The sequence below is a fragment of the Vipera berus genome (assembly GCF_964194415.1).
Source record: "Vipera berus genome assembly, chromosome: 5".
In the NCBI taxonomy this organism is placed as follows: domain Eukaryota; kingdom Metazoa; phylum Chordata; class Lepidosauria; order Squamata; family Viperidae; genus Vipera; species Vipera berus.
The window spans coordinates 18,222,178-18,246,358 of NC_138207.1; the positions used below are offsets into that span (position 1 = coordinate 18,222,178).

A 24,181-nucleotide genomic window follows, 5' to 3' on the forward strand; every position below is an offset into this window, starting at 1 on the left:
ACTCTTTCTCAGCCCATCTGAGCTCACAGGGTTGTTGTGTGGGAAAATATGAAGTAGTATTATGTATATTTGCCACCTCGACTAATTTATAAAAATAACAAAGGCGAGATAAAAAAAACAAATTTGACCACAAAAAAGGGAGAAAAGATTGCCTTATGGTTGTGTGAATTTGTTTTAAAAAACATATCCAGAAGCTCTCTTTAAAATGTGTCTGAAAACAATGTTTTGTTTTGTTTTGCTTTGTCTTTTATTGGATAATCTCTGACTAAATCTGTATTTAAGGCCAGAGTGTAAAAAACACATTAACAGGAGAAATGCAGCTAATAATGTAATATAAATCTACAAAAAGAACAAATGTTTTTCCTCTCAAACACTTCGTATTTGGCAGCCTTTGGAAAACTTCTATGTAAACATTTTCCCCCCAAAAAACCTCCCAAGTATATTACAGCAATTTTTGCCTCAGGCTCCAATCAACACAGTTATTATTGCGTTTAGAAAGAAGCAAGAAAGAACATATGGTTATTTGCCTGACTCTTGTGCTTCCTTTATCTTTACGTTCTTGAAAGGCCATAAAATAGTGAAATAAAAAAGTCATGGATATGTAGTTTTGTTAACTTTATCTTTTGAACATTAAACATCATGTTTCAAATTTCTTATGGTATATAAAACCGCTTGTTCTTGCTGTATCATGTGACTTGACTTCAAAAATATAAAAGAGCCAGCTTAGTAGGTGTAATAGGTGTGTAATACACTCTTTAGATCTTTTGCATTTTGTACAGCTTCGTCCAGTTCCCAAAGGTGCTTTTAACATGATATCTATATGGCCAGTTCTGAAGTCATTTGTTTCTTTGCATGGTGACACAAAACTGGCATTAATTAGAAAGTATAGAGTATGTTGGCTGACAGCTGTTGAGGTTATTTAGTAGTGTTGCAGATATTCTTCCATCACTAAAACATACGAAGAACGGTTGCAGGAACTGGGTATGTCTAGTTTAATGAAAAGAAGGACTAGGGGTGACATGATAGCGGTATTCCAATATCTAAGCGGCTGCCACAAAGAAGAGGAGGTGAACCTATTCTACAAAGGACCTGAAGGCAGAACAAGAAGCAATGGATGGAAACTATTCAAGGAGGCAACTAACCTAGAACTAAGGAGCAATTTCCTGACAGTCAGAATGACTTACTTCCAGAAGTTGTGGGTGCTCCAACACTGGAGGTTTTTAAGTGATTGGACAACCATTTGTCTGAATAGGATTTCCTATCTGAGCAGGGGGTTGGACTACAAGACCTCCAAGGTCCCTTCCAACTCTGTTATTCTATTACTCTAAAGTAATTACTTAAGACTCAAATAGTGGTATGATACTGTCATAATACTGATACTGAAGATATGTGGACTTCAACTCCCAGAATTCCCCAGTCCCGTGGCCAAAGTTGAGAAACACTACTGTATATTTTTCATAGATATTTGGAAGCTGATAGTTTCTAGGCAGTTTTTAGCATGTGCAGAGATCATGATTTAGGATCAGCATTGGAAATCTTTGGCTTATGAGTGAAACCTATGGAAATACATATCCTGATAATTTTTTTTTAAAAATTGCCATGGGAAAAGGATTGAGAGGTTAACGTTAGCTAGATAAAACTTGATATTCCAAAGAGATTCCATATACATCTCATTGTGACTCGGTTATACTCTCAGATTGCCTTTGACGTCAGCAAATCTTAGGTGTAAATAAGTGTGTTTGACCTCTGAAAGGCAAATATTTGGCAAAGAAAATAAAGCTAATCTTTAAGAAACAGAGAATAGACATTTCAAGTGCCTAAGTAAATTCTGCCTATACTTCAAGGTGGTGGGAAAGGTTTGATAAATAAACTCTTATGAGAGACTGTAAAGTGCTGGGCAGATATGAATCAAAATTTTAAAATCAATATATATATATATATTGATCTTTATATATCTTGTGAATAACCATTGCTTATATGCTGAAAATTAACTTGTCCATTGCTCAAGAGTTAATGGAAATAACAGTAAGCAGAAAAGTCTCATTATAGCTCATTGGTAAGATTACTTAACGGGCCAGAGATTAAAAGAATTTGCCCTTTGAAAACAAAGTGGCAGTGACTAAATATGTCTGTACTTCAAAAAAGGGACAAATTCTCTCTCTATTGCTTTGACCTCTATCTCTTAGCAACATCACCACTGCACATGCTGGTTGAGTTGCACAGACTTGTAGTTCAATAATTTCTGCAAGATGACAGGTGCCCCACTTCTGTTCACAAAGCTAGATGGACAGGGATGTTGATGAGGAAAAAATATTTTAGATTCACCATTTTGTGATGATAAACAAAAGGAGCTCTAAGAACAATTAAAAATATATGGTTGAAATTATGACTCCTAGTAGAATCCCAATACGTAAAAGTGAATAATGCTTGTAATCCTCAGAAAATGCATTTGAATAAAGAATGCTGTTTGTTTCTAGGTTGAATTCAGATCGGATAGTGGTAGCTTGAAAGCTCACTGAAGTGGTCCTTACTGTTTGGTTAAGCACTCAGTGCCAAGTGCATATATTTATTTTACAGACTTAAACTAAAATCCATCTTGGATTGGAGCTCTCTGAATAAAGTTTTAGAGATAAGTAATAGCAGATTTTCATTCTCCTCCAAAATAAAATTCTTATTATTTACAACCATATCATGGACTTTACAACTTCTGTTTATCTCTCTATCTACTTACTGTATTTATATTCTGCCCCTCAGATGGAAAGTCTCTAGACCTATTTAATCAATTGCTATGCCACCCATCTTATGGTCAAGGCACTTTGGATGGCTTATATAGATAATTTATCAATCAATACAGATTAATTTATATAGACCATTGCTGGCCAGAACCTGATGATTAAAAAAAAAACATAAAAAGCAAAAGAAATAAGCTGGTTAAGAAAAAACAATAAAAATGCATACATCCTGAGTATTACAACAATTTTATAATAATCACAATTCTTTTTGTTCACTTGAATTTGAAAGGGTTTGAAACACAATCATAGCACCAATCCTACTGCCTCTAGTGTTCAACATATTTTTCATGAGGTGTGAAAAAGAGCTAGTCAAGCTATTTTGAGTCTTAATAAAGCTAAGATCCTGGATTAGATATGTACTCATATACAAGTGACTCTGTGTGTGTGTGTGTGTGTGTGTGTGTGTGTGTATTTAAGTTCCTATTGAGCACTTGAAAGTTAGAGAGAAATGAGGAACAACCAGTGTGTCTCAAGTCAAGTCTCTTGCAAACTGTCCAATGTCCAGATGAACACACTGAACAGGAACAGATGTAATCCAGCTGTAATATTGCAATATACCCAAAAAACTGCAGTTGTTGATTTCATGACTCTTTGGAATATCTGTGGAGATTCTCAGTCATCCAGATCACAGTTGTCCCAAAGGTGCTTTTATTCTTCAAAAGGAACTAATGAAGCTTCTTTTTTTAAAAAAATCCCATTTATATCCCACCCTTCTCCGAAGACTCAGGGCGGCTTACAATTTTAAGCACAAACCAATGTTGGATGAGAAGCGAAATGTTTTCTTCTTCTTCCTCCTCAAGGAAAAAAAACAAACCAGTTGCCTTTTGAAAAACAACAACAACGCCACATTTGAGACTCTTTCGAATAGAAACAGTTCAAAAAGAAAAGCACTAGATTGTGGTATAACTGTATAGGGTTGGGCCATGTTTAGAACCTTACTTTCTTGAAATAGTTAAAGGATCTGGTGTGGTAAAAGAAATCTTTAGAATTCATAACATAAATTAAGAGCAATGAAGCTTCAACGTATGAAAATTGTTATTTGGGGGGGGAAAGGGGGGAGCTAGCACAAACATGCTGTTCCTGATGTGGTATAGTTCTTTAAGCCCCATCTTCAGATTCACTGAACAGGAAAGGGGTTACTTGTTAGAAAACCCGCCCCATCAGAAACACCCAGAATTGGAAAGCCGACAAATCAAGCAAAATTGTATGGCGTATTATTCAGACATGAAGCTTCTCTTCGTTGCCTCGTAGCCCACATGAGGCTGCTAATGCTGCTTCTGCCAGCAATAATGGGTGACTGCAGGCCAGCACCTGGAGCTAAATAGGCTTGATATATTGATGAGATGTGCTTTGGCTTCAGCCTTCATTTTCAGGTTGCAAATCATTTTTGCGTCATTAATATTGATGCATTTCTTGTTTCTTGGAGATATTTTCTTTATGAATCATATGAAATCTGCAACATGACTTGTGTATAAAAATATGAAAAGGGTTCCCTGCAGTCCTGCCATTCTCCCTTCTCTTCTCCAAACATACACACAGACACCTTGGCATGGCTTCACTCATATCTCCTTACTTGCCATCAGTAAAATCCTGGAAGAAAAATAAAAACATAGAAAGGAACTAAATCTTAGAGTGAAAAATAGTATTATCCAATGAGCCATGATGGTAATACTGGGTTGGAATGGATAAATGTCACCCAGAAAAATGCTAAGATTCTCTTGAAATGGGCAAAAAGAGGTGTAGATAACTCCCTAGGGATTAAACTCATAATGTAATGAATGTTAGTGAATTTAAAACATGCCCCATGGCACAATTTATTTATTTTCTGCCTCGTGCATTTTCAACTTTAGGCATTTTTAACGGTTTACTCCAAAATTCACTACAAAGGCAGATTCACCTGAAATATTCCCAGTATTTCTTAATCAGAGAAGGTCCATCACTGCTCCCCTTAGCTTTTTTAAAAAAATATTTTTATTAAAAGTTTTGTTCTTAATATAAAATAGAAATAGAAATAAAGAAAATGGAAAAGGGGAAAGGAAAGGGGATAGAAGGAGTAAAGTAAGGGAAGATGGAAAAAGAAAGAAAAAGAAAAAAGTAGCTTCCAAACAAAGTTATACTATCAACTTTTTACTTATACCAAATAGTAACTACTAGCAGTTAATATTAGCAACTAATATTAGTAAATACTACTAGCTTTAGTATTAGTATTAATATTAGTAACTACTAGTTTTTATAGTAGTAACCCACTTAATTGTCAAAACCCAAAGTCAAAATTTCATTTTTTTCTCTGTCTTTCATTCTGAAAGTCCAGAAGCATTTTCCAAGTAACCACAAAACTATTTCCATTCTTGTCTCTTTTTAGTGCAGCCAACTTCACACCCTCCACCAGTTCTATCATCATTTTAATCCATTCCTCCATTGTGGGACTTAATGCTTCTTTCCATTTCTGGAATGGGATTCTTGCAACTGTCAACATATATAGCAACAAAGTTCTATCCCCCCCCCACACACATTTCTTTATCTAATTATCCTAGAAGTAAAGTTTCCAGTTTCCATTGTAAGTCCATTTCTAAATATCTTCTGAATTAAACCATGAATCTGTTCCTGATATTTGTTTGTTCCTGATATATTTATTACATGTCCACCACAAATGATAAAAAGTACCTTCCTTGCACTTCCATTTCCAACATTCAAAACACTCTTTTACATGGAGGGATAGGGAGGGTTAGGTAGGGGTGGGGGGAGGGGGGATTGTTAAAGATAAAATGTACTGTAAAACTTTTCAATAAAAAAAAATACCACCAGTACATCATTTCTATAGAAGTTTTCCTTAAGGTTATAACTCAATGTAAAGTTCAGTCCTATGTTGTTGTTGTTGTTCAGTTGCCAAGTAAAGTCCAATGATTCATGACCACTAGCCCTCCCTGTCCTCCACTGTCTCCTGGGGTTTGCCCATATTCATGTTCATTGTGTCAATCACACTATCAAGCCATCTCATCCTCTGCTGTCTCCTTCTCCTTTTGCCTTCAATATTTCCCACCATCAGGGTCTTTTCTGATGAGTCCTCTCTTCTCTTTTGGTGGCCAAAGTATTTGAGCTTCAGCTTCAGTATCTGCCCTTCCAAAGAATACACAGGGTTGATTTCCTTTAGGATTGACTGATTTGATTTCCTTGCAGTTCAAGGGACTCTCGAGAGTCTTCTCCAACACCACAGTTTGAAAGTATCAATTCTTCAACATTCAGTCCTTTAGTCCATATAGTTTCCCATTGCTCTAAACTGCTCCTCTACTCATACAACTTAATGAGTTAGTATTTCAAAGTTTCCATCTAACAAACAGACCACTCAGCATATAAAAATAAACAATGTACTGAAAGAACAAATCTCATACTATTCCCACTCCTTAATATTGAGTTAGCAGTATCTCCCTATCTGTACTGCTAAGGACAGTCTGTCCATATCCTTAGATGACATTTTAACCAATATGGCTGCCCCTGTAGGACCTGGGATTAGACAGAGTGACTGGTCTTGTTTGGGTGAATTTATAGTTGTGGAAAATACAATCTGGTCCATAGTCAAGTCTAGTGTGAACTGATCCTTGGTTTGTTTACTCACAAAAGTTGCTGTGGTGCGGAAGGATGAGGGGGGGGGAGTCCAATTTCTCTGGGAGTGGAAGTAGATTTGAATGTTTTGTGTCCAAGAAAATCCATGGTGTGATAGATATCATCTCAAATGAAGTGTTACAATTCTCTTGGGGGGGGGAAAATGTGGCAGGGCTAGAAAGATTGCACTTAGAGTCGCTGTGCAGTTTCTTCCAGGTTTGATTAATTTTTAAAGAGCCTTATGCACATCATCCTCTTTGCACAAAGTATATTGAGTACTTCTTCAGTACTTCTTGGAATGATCGTATTACCACATAAACAGCATGTGATTACATTACATGGTCTGTCCAGGAAGAGCTGGACAAAGGAGAAAATCTCCAAGCAAAGAACCCAGAGCTTCTGTAACCATGCTATTGGTTATTTTGGTCTCTTTTGGGATCCAATGGCCACCTTGTACATTTTTTAAAAAGGGCGAACTAGCAATAGCAATAGCACTTAGACTTACAGTATATACCACTTCACAGTGCTTTACAGCACTCTCTGAGAGGTTTACAATATCTGCATATTGCCCCAATTATCTGGTCCTCATTTTACTGACCTTGGAAGGATGAAAAGTTGAGACAACCGTGAGCTGGTGAGAATCTCAATGTATACATGGTTGTACTTTGACAATAAAAGGTTCATTCAATTCATTCAATTCAAACTGTCGAACTGCTGACAGTCGGCAGTCAGCAGAATTAGCTTGCAGTACTGCATTCTAATCACTGCACCACCATGATTCTTTTATCCCCATTTGCACATTCACCACCCCAGTTCTTGGGGGGGGGGTTTCTCTAATTTTTTTTTAACCCTGAAAAAAAATTGACTGAAAACTCCACTACCAAAACAGACACAGAAACCAAGTAGATTTTTGAGCAATTTCACACCCCTAAAGATTGAATCACATTTACTCCCAATTCAGCAGTTTGGCCTAGTGGTTAGGTCACCCCAGCTACAAAGCCAGAGGCTGTGAGTACAAGCCCGCCTTAGCCATGAAGGTCAGATGAATGACTTTGGGCAGTCACCCTCTCTCAGCCCAACACACCTCCCATTGTTGTTGTTGTGAAGAAAATAGGAGAAAGAAGATGTGTGGGATATGTTTTCCACCTTGAGTTGTATGTAAAATTAATAAAGGTAGGATACAAATAAATAAATGAATAAAATTAAAGTAAAATACAGAAAGGTAAAACCTTAGACATGATAACAATTCTGTATTGGGGAGGCCAACATACCACTTGTTAGTGTGAAATTTTGGACTTGTGTGTTCTCAAGAATACCTAGCTGATAAAGTTTTAGCTCACACGACTGACTTAACAAATCTGCAACAATCCTGCTCATATTTCACTGCTAAATATAAATTATATTTAGCACCATTGTCACAACTTGGCTGTGAGGTCATAATTCTGCAGACAAGGCTGATCCTTATGTTGCCTTTAGCAAGGCTTTTTATCAAGTTTTAGGCCACAGCCTCTATGGCAAAGAATTAATCATTATAATTAGAATTCTCTCTAGAAAAGAATTGGATGGCTCTATTTCTTTGAAAGGTTCAGCTTCCCAAGAAGATTTGGTTTATGGGCAATAGAATGCCTTTCTTATTGTTTATGTCTTTGTTACTGACCTTAATCTATCTCCAATATAATTTCCAATAACTCGGAACTTAATGTCTTTTTATTATCAATCCACCAAGTCAGTGTAAAAGTAACTTTGCTGTCGAATTGTTTGAAAAGGTAGAAAGGTTGCATACCCAAAAAGAGCTCCCTGCCAATATTTGACTCACAATGCAAACATTTTGTGGGTATTCCCTGAAAATCTGAAATGGATTTTCAAGTTTCAGAAAGCACCAATCTATATTTAGGAGGCACATCTACAATTTTAAAAGGAATAGCTGAAAATTCTAAAGGCAGTATTTGACTTTTGTTGAATGATAAATGGACCTTTGGGTTATATAAAAACCACAGATCTCCAAGAAAAATTAACTACATGAAGAATTAGGCATGAATGATCAGCTGCTCCCAGTCTTTCTTATTTATTTTTTTAATTTTAATTCCATTTATACCCCGCCCTTCTCCGAAGACTCAGGGCGGCTTACAAGCTTAGCAGTACTCTTAGCCTTGAGTAGGTAAGCATCCATTTCTTCATTGTGATTTTTTTTCAAAGTACAATTCCAGTGTTTATGAAACATCTTCTTTCATAAAAGTTAGCAGCACCTATATATATTAACTGATTATAACATAAAATGCAAGCTTTGTTTTCATGACTTGTGAGGCCTGTGTTTGAAATATGAGATGAAGAACCAAATTCAAATCATTCTGTAGACTGATTCACACAATCATGTTTTCAATCAGAAGCTTTCAGAGGCCACCTTTTTTGAATGGGATCAAAGATGTAGTAAATATTAAATGGATAAAGCTCTGAAATTCCTTTGGAGAGGGCAGGCATTTTTCATTATTTCCCTGTTGTGAGACAAGAGTATCTGGGCTGCAAAAATCTGGGTGACTTCTAGATAACAGGAAGGCATTAAAATTTGATGGATTTGTTAGTCTTAACTGGGGGACAGGGGTGAATTTTAAAATGCTTTAAATCTATTTAGGAGCTTAAATTGGAGTTTTTGTTTATTTCCTTTGTTGAAACAGTAGGAGTGGTTGTAGAGTGCTCTGAAGACCACAAAAAGGTGACATTTGGGAGTTGCAGTAGAAATGTAGATGGCCACCTGTTTTATTTATTATTTATTTATTTATTTATTCGGTTTATATACCACCCTACTCCCAAAGGACTCAGGGCGGTTTACAAGGCAAAATTTAAAAACAATACAATATAAAATTAAAATTAAATTAAATTAAGTCTAGCCGCAAAAAATTAAAATCACAATTTAAAAACATTAAACCCCTCAGTCCAGACCAGATAGCTCAAAGAGCCAGGTTTTTAGGTCCCGGCGAAATGAACGAAGGTCAGGGGCAGTCCGGAGTTCTGTTGGCAGTTGATTCCATAGGGCAGGCGCACCCACAGAGAACGCCCTCCTCCTGGGGATCGCCCGTCAGCAATCCTTGACCGGTGGTACCCTGAGGAGGCCCTCCCTGTGGGAGCGCACAGGACGATGGGAAATTGACACTGGCAGCAGGTGCTCCCTCAGATAATCCGGGCCCATGCCATTTAGAGCTTTATAGGTCATCACCAGCACCTTGAATCTCACCCGGAGGGCAACTGGAAGCCAATGCAGCTCGCAGAGAAGAGGTGTTACATGGGAGTATCAGGAGACTCCCATCACAACTCGCGCGGCTGCATTCTGCACCAGCTGAAGCCTCTGAGTGGTCCTCAGGGGCAGCCCCATGTAGAGAGCATTGCAGTAGTCTAGCCAGGAGGTCACGAGCGCATGGGTGACTGTGCGTAGGGCATCTCGGTCCAGATAGGGCCATAACTGGTGCACCAGGCGAACCTGGGCAAAAAGATGGAGATTGTGTAGTAAAGCAACAAGGCGCTTCATATGTAAGCCCCTGACTAGGGCTATTACATTCGCCTTTGAAGTAGGCTTAAGTCTTGAAGGTTTCCCAGTTATGTCCATGGAGTAGCTTTCTGAATCAGACTTGAGCCTCCTTATCATCTGAACCAGAGAAGGCCAGGTGACAAAGGCAATGCATATACAGATATACTCCCAACATTGATTTAAGGTCATTTTAAGAAGTCCACAACAGAATAACAGAGTTGGAAGGGACCTTGGAGGTCTTCTATTCCAACCATCTGCTCAAGCAGGAAACCCTATACCATTTCAGACAAATGGCTGTCCAATCTCTTCTTAATAATTTCCAGTGATGGAGCACCCCCAATTTCTGGAAGTAAGCCATTCCACTGATTAATTGTTCTAACTGTCAAGAAATTTCTCCTTATTTCTAGGTTGGTCCTCTCCTTGTTTAGTTTCTATCCATTGCTTCTTGTTCTGCCTTCAGGTGCTTTGGAGAATAGGTTGACCCTTCCTTCTTTGTGGTAGCCCTTAGATATTGGAACACTGCTACCATTTCACCCCAGTGCTTCTTTTTACTAAACTATACATACCCAGTTCCTGCAACTCTTCTTCATATGTTTTAGCCTCAAGTCCTCTAATCATCTTTGTTACTTTTCTTTGCACTCTTTCTCAACATCCTTTTTATATTGTCATGACCAAAACTGGATGCAATATTCCAAGTGTGGTCTTAACAAAGCATTATAAAGTGGTACTAACACTTCACATGATCCTGATTCTATTCTCTATTAATGCAATCTAGGGCTGTGCTAGCTTTTTTGGCAACTGCAGCACATTGCTGACTCATATTTAAGTGACTGTACCCTAGGACTCTCACTCCCCCCCCCCCGTTACTACTATTGAGCCAAGTACCAACTATTCTGTACCTGTGCATTTGTTGTTGTTGGGGTTTTTTTGCCTAAGTGCAGAACCTTACTTTTCTCACCACTGAATTTCATTTGTAGATAGGGACCAGTGTTCATGTTTGTTGAGATCCATCTGGATCTTAAGCCTATCTTCTGAGATATTGGCTATTCCTGCCAGTTTGGTGACATCTGCAAATTTGATGAGGTCCCCTTCTATCTCCTTATCTAAATCATTTATGAAGATACAATTTCTACTTTTGGGGGGAATTTCCCACAGTTTCCACTTGTTTGTCAGAAACTAAGCAAATTATCCTTTAAGGTTTGCATCTTAAATTATGTATTTTAAAACTGAAGTCTCATGGTATGCACTGATTTTTTTTCATCCCAGATATGCCTGGGGAGACAGACCGTTCAGTTTTCCCACATGTTCAGGTGTTCATATCTAGAGCTATGACTTTCTTCTGCTCACTTTTGAAGAATGGCAGGAATGCATGGCAATGCATTTTCTGCGCTGGCCTCTCATCTTGGAACACATTATTATTAACCATTCGGGAAAGCCAGTTTGTTCTTCTTGAATTCTGGTTTATTGGATTATTATTGGAGACTACAGGAAGTTCTCGATTTACATCCATTCATTTAGCAACCATTTTAAGTCAAAACAACACTTAACAACTGCAGTGATTCACTTAACAGTGGCAAAAAAGGTTGCAAAATTAGGCAACACTCACTCAATAATAACCTCCTTCCTTACCCATGGAAATTTTGGTTTCAGGTGTGATTATAGATCAAGGACTACCATTTACAGATGCAGGCTGCATATGCTAATTGGATTTTTACTTTTATTATTTTAGCAAAACCTGTATGGTAAGTTTGTGTTTATTGTTTGCCTTCATTAAGACACTTATGATCCTTGTATTATCACAGGCATCAGAGGGGTGGGGGGCGGGACGGACAAAACCACCTGTGTGACATTAAGAAACTGCCATGACTTATCTATTTGCATCAAGTGCTAGGAGCTAAGTACATAATGGCAGCATTTGCAAGACATCATGTGCATCATTGTTTTGGCATCATTGCTACTTATGTACTTATGATTTTGGATGCCATCTTAAAAGTAGCACTACATGCATTAAACAATACTCAAAGCAATAAAGCAGCTGCTGTAAAGCAGCTCACACAGCTGTTTGTCCATGGTTGCCTGTATATTTCTGGGGCCGGACAGATTATATTTCTGCTAGGGTCACCAAAAAAGTGATGATGTTCATCTCAGTCACATACACGGAGATATTATCTTTTAAGCAGCTGGACAAGCCTAAAACTTCAGCTACTTTAATATTTTCTATGCTGAGGCTAACACAATTTGTGAAACATACCGGTATTTTTCAAATGCTTTGCACAACTCCATAAATTATGTTAACCATGTTATCTCTTGAAACCTGTTTTGATCTATTATTGAATTGGAAATATAAAATAATATTTGGGGGGGGGGAAAGGGCAAGGTATTACTATTTGAGTACAGTTTATTGAGTCACTTAACTCACATCAGTATTTGCAAGGACTGGATTCTTTAGGTACCTGAGAAACAGTCCACAGTATGTTTTTCCCCAGAATATTTTCAGCTGGAAATATTCATCTTAAAATTTGGGGGTATCAGTCATTCTCTTTGCTTTTCCTTCTTTTTATTGAGGCCTCTTATATAACAACACACACTAATTTGGAAAATTCAAGATATTTAAAAGACATATACTGTGTTGTATGGGACAATTCAGATATAAAACTCAGTGTCGTCATATCTGTGTTCTGCTTCTGCTCATAGGATTCTGATGAAAGCTTCTTATAAGTGTTTAGTAAGACTTTATATAGAAAATACTATATTTATTGAAGAGAAATGTTTTCTCAAATGGCATTCATCTTCATATTTGAAGAGAAAACTGTCACTTCCTCAGTTGGGATAACAATAGAACTTGAACTGTTAACATATATCTTTGCAACTGCAAAGTAATTCCACTGGATATCTATCCCAAAGAAATCCTGTGTGCTTGAAATTTATGCACATGTATTTTATATCTTTATGAAAACAATGTGCACAATATTTACATTTTAAAAATCTGACTAGTTAATATTTTATTGTTAAAAATTTTCTACCTAGAAAAGAACATTCTTTTTATGAGTAGTATACAAATGATTTACCACTCTAAAGCTACTGTTAAAAGATTTCTGCTTCAAGTCACTTTTTTCTTTACAAGAACAATGAATTTAACAAAACAAATCATTTTTAAATAGTTCTGTTTCTTGGACAAAGCTTTGTTTAAGGAAGCAAAAATATATTTTCAAAAATGCCTTTTTGGGCTTTCATGGCTGTATTATTATTATTATTAACTCCTTATTTATAGTCCTGTTTCTTGGACAAAGCCTTTTGTAAGGAAGCAAAAATATATTTTCAAAAATACCATTTAGGGCTTTCATGCCTGTATTATTATTATTAATCCCATTATTTATAGTTAAAAGCAAAAGAGAAAATATTATCTTCTAAACAAATAATTGTTTTGCCTCTGAGTATTGTGCGAAAGTATCATTGTTTTTCTTTTAAAACAAAACAAAAATAACTAATCCAAATCTCAAATTTCATATCCCACTTCGATAATTTGCATTTAATTAAGTCAAAGAAACAAGGTAGTTGGCAACAGAGCATCAAGGGATCTGCTACTTACTAGCATATCAGATGCCTGGACAATAATGGGGTGCTAATTTTGAAAGCCTACACCACTGTCCTGGGGAAAAAAAGAGAGAGATATTGCAGAAAATCAAGCCTCCAGCACTCTTGGCCAAGCCCAGACTGACCCCAGCAAATGAAAATAATCAAAAGTAATTAGAAGCGTGCTGGATTACTCCTCAGAGATCTAAGCGAGAGAATAAACATGCCGAAGTCCTTCGAGCCACTGCAAAGGGCCCATGTCTGAGCTGTTAGGTGCCCTGACCTTGTCCACATAAAGATGTGATTTATGAAGTGCAGGGCAGAGCAGCAGGGGCTTCTGTCTTCTTCAGAAGAACCAAATTACTGAGGTGGCGATTAACATGCTTTCAGTCGGACCCATTTCCAGACCAGGGGAGATTTTTTTTATTATTATTATTTAAACCCCCCCCCCCCCCAAAAAAAAAAAGCCTTTAATTTCCTTTGCTTTCCTTCTCGCTCTTTGGGACTGTACAGCCAAAAGAATCAACTCCAGTTTTGCAACTGTTAACCTTCCTTAATAAGAAGACTTAGGGGTGCAAACAGAGATATAATTAGAACTAAATATGGAACGGAATATTGATCTGGCAGTTTGTTAAACAGGTTTTTTTTTATCTTACCTGAATGAGTTCCTTATACGCACAATAAAACAGACAAACGTGCTAATGTTTTTAAAAATTAGGTGAGTTTTTAATTAATAACTTTGAAAAAGAGAAAAATCACAAAGTCTTTCTCTTTCTTCTTTCTTTCTTTCTTTCTTTCTTTCTTTCTTTCTTTCTTTCTTTCTTTCTTTCTTTCTTTCTTTCTTTCTTTCTTCTTTTCTCTATTCTCATGAACTTGGCTTATTAACCAGCTGTGCAGAAAAGGCAGCAAATATGTGCTACTGATCCAATGATATATTTTTAAAAAGAAATAATTATGCCATCGGCTTGTCTGTCCCCCTCCCCTCCCCTCCTCTGTGTCCTTTCCCCCCTTTTAGCACTGTCCCCGCAGAGCTGCTGCCCTCCCCAGGAAGCCTATTAGCAGTGGACATTTATTTTGTCTTACTTTCCCTGCCTTCTTTTCTTTTCTTCTTTTCTTTTAACGATGTGCTGGAATGTGCTGTTTCCATAGGGTCTCCATTAGAGGGACTCTTACTTTGGGGACAGCCCTAGAGTTTAAAGGCTTAAAAGAGGCATCAGTTTACCCTCTGGTGGGAATAGCTACCAGACTCCCGTACTTATGCTTCACTGCCATTATTATGGAGGCTTATTTTAAATAAACAGTTGCCTTTTTTAAAAAAAAATCTAGGAGTTATAGCCACTAGCTTTTTTTAACAAATGGTGGTGCTCTGGACAAATCACAGATAAAGAAGAATTTGAGGGTGGGTTTCTATCTTTTTTTTTTTGAAGCAGAAAGGAAACTTGAGTAATATGAGGCGTTTCTCTGCAGCTTTTATTTAGAAGACAAGAGAACAATCAATATCACGAGCCCCTTTTCTCTGATATATTTCCACTTCTCTACATGATACGCTAAAAGATTTAGTTGAAAGCCAAGTCATTTTTTCCCCAGGTATTCCTCGGACCTTTCTGAGAGAGGAAAGGGACCTAAAAAGGTGTTTTCCTCTCATTCTATATACGGTAATCACTGTGTAAGAATCAGTTTGGCCTAGTGGTTAAGGCACCAGTGGGAGACTGTGAGTTCAAGTCCTGCCATAGCTATGAAAGCCAGCTGTGACTCTCTCTCTCCCAGCCCGACCCACCTCGGAGGGTTATTATTGTGGGGAAGGCAAATTGGATATGTTTGCCACTTTGAGTTATTTGTAAAATAATAATGGTGAGATACAAATAAAGAAATAAAAATAATCGAGGAACTCCCCAGTTCTAGTTGAAATGCTATGCAGTTCCCTGGCAATAAGATTTCTCTATATGTACAGAGGTCAACACATCCACAGTGCAGTTTGATATCCATTTTTTTCTGGGATTGTTGGGATTGTTTTTCCCATTGGGGAAAAAGAGGGGAGCTTTGGAATGGGGAAATTGGGGAACACAAGGAGTAAGTAAAGAGAGACAAGGAAAATAATCAGTTTGAGTGCTATATCATGTTATCCATAAATGTGTTGCTCTTGGATGATGATGATGATGATGATGATGATGATGGTGATTTGAGTGGTGTCACATTATGTATCTCCTGCCAATCTCTCTTACTTTTCATGTGTTAGCATTGGCTAGAGCAGGGGTCTTCAAACTTGGCAACTTTAAGACTTGTGGACTTCAACTCCCAGAATTCCTCAGCCAGTTGCCAAGTTTGAAGACCCTTGGGCTAGACTTTGCTCATGCACAAAATCCTAAATTCACCTAACAGCTAGGTTTATATAACATATTAAACCACATGCACAGGTCCTTAACCCATGTTAAAGCTAGTCAAGTAGCACCGAATACATCAACTAGGTCTTTAATGCATCCCTAGCATCTATCTCTGGCATTGTCACCTCAGCATTAAAATATCCCCAAATATTTTGCAAAATATATAGTTGCCAAAGAGCCTTCTGGTGGAAGCTGGGATATGCATTATCAAAAATCTCTATTCCCTAAATGAGGGGATACACAAATAGTCTATTTTTGTGGAATTGCAAAATTGCTGGATTATAAATCTCACGCCACCCCCCCATTTCTAGGGTTACTCTGTTCATTAGCCTACAAGTTCTTTTGTCTGCCCTAAAGCCTAAAAGCACTTCTTTCTCAGACTTTGCATCTAGCTGGGGAATTCTGGGAGCTGAAGTCTTATAGTTGCAAAGTTAAGAAACATTGTCTTAAAGTAATCCACCACCCACCCATTTATAATATGTTTCCAAGAGATGTTGAAGAATTTATAATTTCAAAATCTGGAGACAGAAGTCAATCCAAGTAACCATCATGGAGTAAACACAGTCTTACATATGTGTGCAAGAAATGCTGTTATAAATTTTGGTGTAAAAATTTGTATTTTTAATACCACTGAAGTTTACAACAAATACTAGCATACATGTAGGTGGTTGGTCTTTCATATAGGAGTGTTGATATCTACACGGTATGGATTTAAGCTCTTATGAATTCAACCACGTTGGGATTACTAATTGTCATATTTTCATTCAATGATTTTCACAGATTTGGGCAAATATCTCCTCTCTCTTTCTGCCCAGTTTTGAGGAGTAGATCTTAGGCGTACATTAAAAACATGTGCAGAAGCTTCATAGATGGAGATGGTAAGGGATGATAATTTCAGAGACTGGTAAAGCTCCTGCCCAGGCAATCATTTTAGGCTGCTTTATTTCCCATACTTCTTGGTGCCACTGAAAACAAAAAGAATGAAAACTTTTAAAAAAACACCTCACTCTATGCCCACATAGAGTTGGCATTGTTCAGATAAATCACCCAAACAGCTTCAATCGTTCTTGGCCAGTACAGTCTTTACTTTGTGGGCATAACTGGAACTACAGTTCAAGCATTGTGAAGAGACCAAGGTAGAGAAATTGCTGGGGATAACTGGAACTGTAGTCCAAGCATTGTGAAGGGGCCAACGTAGAGAAATTGCTGGGGATTACTGGAACTGTAGTCCAAGCATTGTGAAGGGGCCAACATAGAGAAATTGCTGGGGATAACTGGAACTGTAGTCCAAGCATTGTGAAGGGGCCAACGTAGAGAAATTGCTGGGGATTACTGGAACTGTAGTCCAAGCATTGTGAAGGGGCCAACGTAGAGAAATTGCTGGGGATAACTGGAACTGTAGTCCAAGCATTGTGAAGGGGCCAACGTAGAGAAATTGCTGGGGATAACTGGAACTGTAGTCCAAGCATTGTGAAGGGGCCAATGTAGAGAAATTGCTGGGGATTACTGGAACTGTAGTCCAAGCATTGTGAAGGGGCCAACGTAGAGAAATTGCTGGGGATAATTGGAACTGTAGTCCAAGCATTGTGAAGGGGCCAACGTAGAGAAATTGCTGGGGATAACTGGAACTGTAGTCCAAGCATTGTGAAGGGGCCAACGTAGAGAAATTGCTGGGGATAACTGGAACTGTAGTCCAAGCCAACATAGAGAAACACTGTGTGGAGCGTCCCTCTGACCTGCAATCCCTGTCCTCCTGCAAGCAGGCGGGGCTCAAGCTCCCCTTGCTGGAACTGGGCTTCGAGTGGGCAGCGCTCAGCGACCACCTTCTCAGCGCCGCAGCCTCGAGCCAGCGCCTCAGCTGCGAGGCTCAGAAGGGAAAAAGGCCGCTCGAAGCCCAGCCCGCAACGCCATCTACCGGCTGAGAGCTGCCATTGCTCCTCCTTGGCGCCTCTCTTTCCAATACACCGGGAGGGACGGAAGTTGGTGTCGGGGACTCGGCGCGGTGGCTTGCCCGGGTCTCGCGGGGCAAACACCGCCGGAGCCTTTCTCCTCCCCGCAAGCCTTGCCTTTGCGCCCGAAGGTTTTTCTTTCTTGGCTGCTTCCTCCTCCTCCTCCTCCTCCTCCTCGTTGCCCAGCGAAAGTGCTTCTGTGCGGGGCTCAACCCACGCGGCGGCGGGGTGTGTCTGTGTGGGTGAACGGGGTGGTGGCGGAAGGTGTGAGTTTTCGGCGTCGCCCTGGTTAGAAAAGAAACCTCGGCTCTGGCCCGCCTTTGGGGGCTCTGGAGCCATCACTTTCCCAGATTACTTGTATTTAATACACAATGCATCATAAAGCAAATCCCTCATTCTGACAGGGAGAAAATAGAACAGCTCAGAGCTCGAACTGCTCCAATTTATGGCTAAATTAAAAAAAAGAAGAAGAAGAAGAAGGAAAAAGAAGGAGTAGAGAGAGCGAGGCATCCCAAGTGGCAAGAAATCGAAAGGGGGAAAGCGGGGCTGCAAAAACCTCCCAAACTTCAAGTCCGTTGGAAAGGTCCCAAAGGGGATTTTTTTAAAAAAAATATTATTATTGTTATCTCGGGTTACTCGCCGAGGTATCTCTTCCCACCCCCCACCCCCGCCTTCCTTCCGCCCTCTGCGAGTGGGCAACAAACGCCGGGCGCGCTCGCTGGCCTCTTCTCTGGCCTCCCCTTTCGGAACAATGGGCATTATCCAAAATAACAGTTCAGTGTCACCGATAACAGGCCGCGCAGACGAATTAATCAGCATCTTTTGTCACTTGTGCCACTGGACCCTGGTGAGCTGCCCTCTCCCACCTTCCCTTGCCTCCGACCCCTGACATTCCTTAGCTGCTTCGGGCCCTATCCACCACCGTTTCCCCAGCTGTTGAAGGCTCTAGTCCTCCACATCTTGGAGGTTCGGGGAAGTTCTTGATAAAGAAATTCTTAGCACCCTTTTAAAAAAAGAGAGCAAAAAAAGATCACCGTGGTGGTGTTCAGAGGTGAATCCCAATCCTAAACCCGCCCCGACATTTGTTGGCATCTATATGGATGGCAAATACTCAGCGCTGTACCTTTCTCACGGCCTCCCTTTCCAACGCGAGTCTCTTCGCATGATCTGAATGGGTGTCCGCGCGCGTGTAAAAGTGCAAAGCAATTTCCACTTATTGTGAACACTTAGGAATTTGGATAGCAGCCATCCAAATTCCCAAGTTCAGTTCGTTGGAAATCGTTCTACTTTTTGTGTGACCCCTCCCCTCTTTTTTATATATATAAAAAAACCCAGTTTGCAGCCCCACTAACTCGGTTTCCAACACGGGAAACGAGGCAGTGTCGCGAATAGACAGCCGAAGAATGTCTGTGAGAGAGCTTGAAGTTATTACTCCTCCTCTATGAGTTTTTTTTCCTTTTTTTCTTTTGGTAACGTGAAATGCTGATTTAATGCGCCCGTATTGTGCAAAGAACGGTAGGAGCAAAACTTGGTTGTCGCCTTTAGGAAATGAGAAGGTCTCAAGAAAAGCCGAAAATACCTCTTTCTGAAAATTTGCTTCATATGTTTCTATTTGTTTCCATACGTTTATACGAAAAGCTTAATGATAATTTAGCATCGAGGATTTGTAAAGATCTGTACTGCCAATTCGCCTAAAATGCCGCTGACCTTTTTCGCTCTAAATGTCTTAATATAAAATTTCCTGCATTTTACGAAGTGAAAAGAGATAAAGTGAAAAATGTTGAACGCGGGACTGGCGGAGGGAGGGAGGGAGGGAGGGAGGGGGAGAAAAACGCAGCCAAAACCCCGGTTAGCAAGTGTCAGATAGAAACCTTGCAAACGCCCCTGGTGTCATTAAACAGTCTTTAAAGAGACAGGCGCGGATCACTTGCATTTAAATGCGTGGAAATCGCCAGCGATTCGCTTTGCCAGTTTTGCTATTGGTTAGCCGAAGCCGCCAAACCCACGGCCATCAAAGCAGGCAGCCTCCGATTTATCAGGGCGTGCAAGTTCACCTCTTTTTGCTTCCTCGCTTACCGAGGCTGCTCGTTCAAAAACTAAACTAAAGCGCCGTTGAGGTGCGTAAAAGTCGCCTTAAATCAACAAAAGCCGGAACGAGCCAGAGCGCTGCGCTTTCTGGACACCAACTGGAGCAGAATGAGGGGGCGATGGGACGTCTCTCTTTTTTTCCCCCTCCCGCCCCTTTTCAGCCTTCCCGGAGGGAAAAAAAAAAGAGGGCGAGGGAGGGCTCTTCCCCCCCCACACTCCCTTAACAACAACAAAACACACACACACACACACACACCCCTTCCAGCCAAGCCAGATCTCCCGATTGGCCGCCGGTGACCTGGATGGGACTGACACGTTTTCCCGGGGCCGAGCGCATCCGTAATCAGTCTGCCGGGCGAAGGCTTCTTCTGCCTGGGCGACCTTTTTGTGACCTCTCTCGCCAGAGGAGGCGGCTGTCACTTTAAAAATTGACTGAAAGAGGAGCCTCCGTCTGGCTTCCGAGGCGGCCGCGGAGAGCGACGAGGTGGGGTTAGGGCAAAAAAAAAAAAAAAGATCTCTCTTCTGGGGCTCGGCTCGCTCCCCCGTCCACCCCACTCGCCCCCCACCCTCCCTCCCTCCCTCCCTCCCTCAGCAACTTCTGGTTAAAGAGGCAGCTCGCGGGACAAAGACGCCCCTCGGCCGGCAAGGAGGGGAGGGGGGGAGGGGAGGGGAGGGGAGGGGAGGGAAGGTCCTGTCCCCAGAGCTCTTCGGAGAGCTCGGAAGCGGGGCGCAGCGCGGGGAACTCTCCTCCTCCTCCTCCTCCTCCCTTTTCTCCCTGGCTCACACGCTTTTCTCCTCCCTTGTGATCAAGCGGCGGCGGCGGCGAAGTGAAAAGGAAGTTATTTTTTCCCCCTCACGCGCGCGCGCGGGCGCTCGCTCCCTCCTTCCCTCCCTCCACCCACCTGGGTAACTTTCTCTCGACTCCACGCAGACCTTCCCCAGCCCCCCCCCACCTCGCGTGCGCGCGCGCGCACCCAAATCCACCCACTTCCCACTCAAGAGACTCGTCCGCCTCCTCCCCTCCCCTCCCCTCCCCACCCCCTCAGCGCGCTCAGCCAGCCAGAGGGCAACGCCGGGCGAGGGGGAAGAAATTAACACGCCGGCTCGGAATCAATGGGGACAATTAAAGCGATCGCCGCGCGTCTTCTTCTTCTTCTTCTCGCGCCCGCCCGCGCCCGCCCGCCCCTGACGCCGGTAGCCCCCTGCCTGAGACTCGCTTCCTCGGCGAAGAGCGCGGACCCCAACCGCCAACCCCCCCGAATTCTCCGCAACGTTTCCTCCCTCCCTCCCTCCCTCACGCCTCACGCCGGGCTAGGACCCTGAGAAGTTTTCAAGCCAGGCGAAGAAAGTCTCTCCCTCTCTCCCCCCCCCCACCCTGCCCGTAGCCCGCCCCAAATGCCGGAGAAGGAATTCGAGCACTTCAGGAAGCCGAGCCGGCGGGACTGCGCCGGGTTTCCTAGACGCCTTTCTTTAGCCAGCCAGGACTGCGAAAGCTCCTTAGGAAAGAAGGAGGGAGGGCGCGTAAAGGCAGCTGGGGGAAATCTCCTCGGGAGAGCTTGCTGACAGCTGTTGGAAGGATTGATTGGCGTGGTTATTGTTATTGTTTGCTTTTGCAATCCTCTCCTTACCCCCCCACCCCCACCCCCACCCCATCCCCAACCCCCCACCCCACTCCAGCCCTCCTTTCCGCGGAAAGGAAGGATTTGTGTGTGTGTGTGTGGGGTGGAGAAACTTCGGACCTGCTGGGATCTGAGCTGGCAAGGTAAGACGATCGCCCGCGCCGACTCCTCAGAAGAAGAACAAGCGGGGGGTGGGGGTGGGGGGGAAAGGAGGTATTGTTTCCACGAGGCCCGGACACTTTCGCTCTCTTTCCCCCCCCCCGTCCGGTTGGTGGGTTTCTCTGCCCCCCCCCCCAAAAATGTCACCACAAGCCTAAGATAAGAAGTTTGCTTCTTTTCCTCCGCCGCCGCTGCCCCCCAACGGTCGATCTGCAGCCTGTTGTCATCTGCCTCTGGGCCAAAAAGGCTTCGAAGGGTGGAAGAGGGGAGGGAGGGAAGACCGAGCGAGAGGTGTGGGTCTGGAGGCAGGGAGGGGAGGGGAGGGGAGGGGAGGGGAGGTGGGGGAGATATGACTCCTGTCCATCTCCCTCCCCCCCGCACCCCCGAATCTAGGTCCTTGCTTAAGGAAGCCCACGCGGGAAATTTGGGAGCAGGTAAACCCCCCCCCCTACGTGGCTCCCAAATTCCTCGAGCAAAAGGGGGAAGCGCGACTGTTCTCCTCTAACTGTATTTGCAGGTTGGTAGTCAAAGCGGTTGATTGCAGCCGACCCAGTTAAAAGTTAAGAATTAAAGGGCGCGCGGCTCTTGGAGCATTTTTCTCAGGCTTTGGGTTTTTTTTTCTTTTTTCTCCCTTGCTTCTAAATGTGTTTTGGGGAGAAAGTTTGCGGTTCTGATTGATTTAATCCACCGGGGACGGAAGGTTTCTCTTGATCTTTTGAAATAAAGAACTTGAATTAAGCGCAGGGCATGCCACGCATGAATGAAGGAAAGAAAGAAAGAAAGAAAGAGAAAGGAAATAATCAATCAGTGGCATCAGACGGAGAAGGGGAAAGGCAGAGAAAGTGAACGGTCGCGATTGGAGCAGTTTTACTTTTTCTACCAAAAAGGCACCAGTTTGTTCAAATGCAGCAACTGGAAGAGAATTTGGGGGTAGGGTGGGGAGGAAGCAAACCAACCTTCCCCCCCCCCTCAAGCCCTGATATTGAACTTTAGAGGCATCGGTGGTTGGATTCCTGCTTCAGAAATAGTTGAGTTGAAGAGGTCTAGATGAAAAAAAAATGAATTATTCAAGGTGTGGAATTAGAAGGCTTTTCTTCTTTGCATTCAATGGACTCTCCTCTAGGTTATCTAGAATTCTCTTGATGAATAGAACTTCTGAACCTTGAATGAAACTTTAAAAAGTGGCACCTCTGAAAAGAGGGATGGGGTGGGGGCAATTCGGAGGGTGTCCTTAAAGGAAAGGATAAATGCTTGAAAAGAGGCACATCTTCTGATAACTCATCTATCCATTCTCTATACCCCTTCTGCCCAGTTCTTGGGCTTCAGGAAGAGGCCCAGATAAATCTGGACTGGCCTCCTTCGCTGAGTCTTTTTCTTTTTCTATATGTGTGCAAGTATTCTTCTGTCCTGTCCAGCCATTTCTCTGAACACAGGGAAGCTGGTTTTGAAGCACCCTGTTGGTTCCTCGAGTAAGTCTTCACCCAAAGAACGGACTTTTATTTTATTTTTACTTGGCTTTATTTTGTTTCTTGGCTGTCTCCCTGATGACCCAGCCAAAGTCTCAGGTGATGAGGGTGAGGTTAGTGGGGTTTCTTCTGGAAGGAGGTGGAAGTAATTTTGATCTGGAAGCTGAAAGCTCCAACATTTCTTTCTGTGTGCAATGGAGGCGCTGGGCCAAATGCACAAAGCCCCATGTGTAAAAAGATTCCAAGGCTTAATTCTTCTCTTGAAATTGACTTTGAAGTGGGTTTTCACCCCTCGCAGGCCCCTCTTTTCGGAGCATGCATTAAACATTAAAAATTGGTGGCACCCTTGTTGGTTTAAGTGCCTGCTGCTTAACAAAACACACAAGAGGCACTTTCTCAGTGCTCCCTTGCCTTGTGCCCTGGGCTTTGTGCCTCTTGAAGTTTTGTGAAGAGTTAATGATGTAAAACTGCTTCTGGGTGATTACCTGAACTCTTGGGGGAAAATGTTCTCAGGCTACGGACATATTGCCCTCCACTTTTTGACTTTAGTCTCAGGTGAGCCAGAATAAGGTGACCCAGAATAATCCACTAGGTTCATTTAATTACTGAATTGGAGCTAGGAACTGAGATGGTTTATTCTTTCAGAGGAAACTTAATTTAGGATTTTATTAGAGGAGATGACAAATGATACCAGGTTTCCTAAGACATACAGTTCAAAAACAAGAATTGCTATGAATCTAAAGGTGCATTTTTTTTACATTTTAGACTTTGCATAATCTCTTCTCTTCTTACAATTTCCCATAAACTTATATTGGTTTTGTTTTTGGTGCTGTTTTGTTGTTGTTGGTAGTAGTGGTAATTTTGTTTTTGCAATTGTACCGTGGGGTTTTGTCTAAATTCGACATGGGAAATCTGTGAAACTAAGGAGTATACATTTTGAAATAGCTGAAATCTCAGATGAGGCCTCTAGACAGGCAAATTGTGATATTGCATTATAATATTTAGTCTTATAATATTCTTATGGTGTATTATTT

At 41.5% G+C, this 24,181-nt stretch overlaps 1 protein-coding gene across 7 annotated transcripts in view; it reads left to right on the forward strand.

Annotated features, from left to right (window-relative positions):
* The window catches only part of MECOM (MDS1 and EVI1 complex locus), a 222,172-nt gene that overhangs the window by 123,445 nt on the left and 74,546 nt on the right, over positions 1-24,181 (forward strand). For 6 of the 7 annotated variants that reach the window (XM_081329178.1, XM_081329181.1, XM_081329183.1 and 3 more), the window contains exon 1: positions 21,122-21,665. The exons of the other annotated variant lie outside the window; for it this stretch is intronic. The gene's annotated coding sequence lies outside the window, so the exon portion shown is untranslated. Of the gene's footprint in view, positions 1-21,121; positions 21,666-24,181 lie in introns of those variants that run through there. 7 annotated transcript variants of the gene reach the window in all.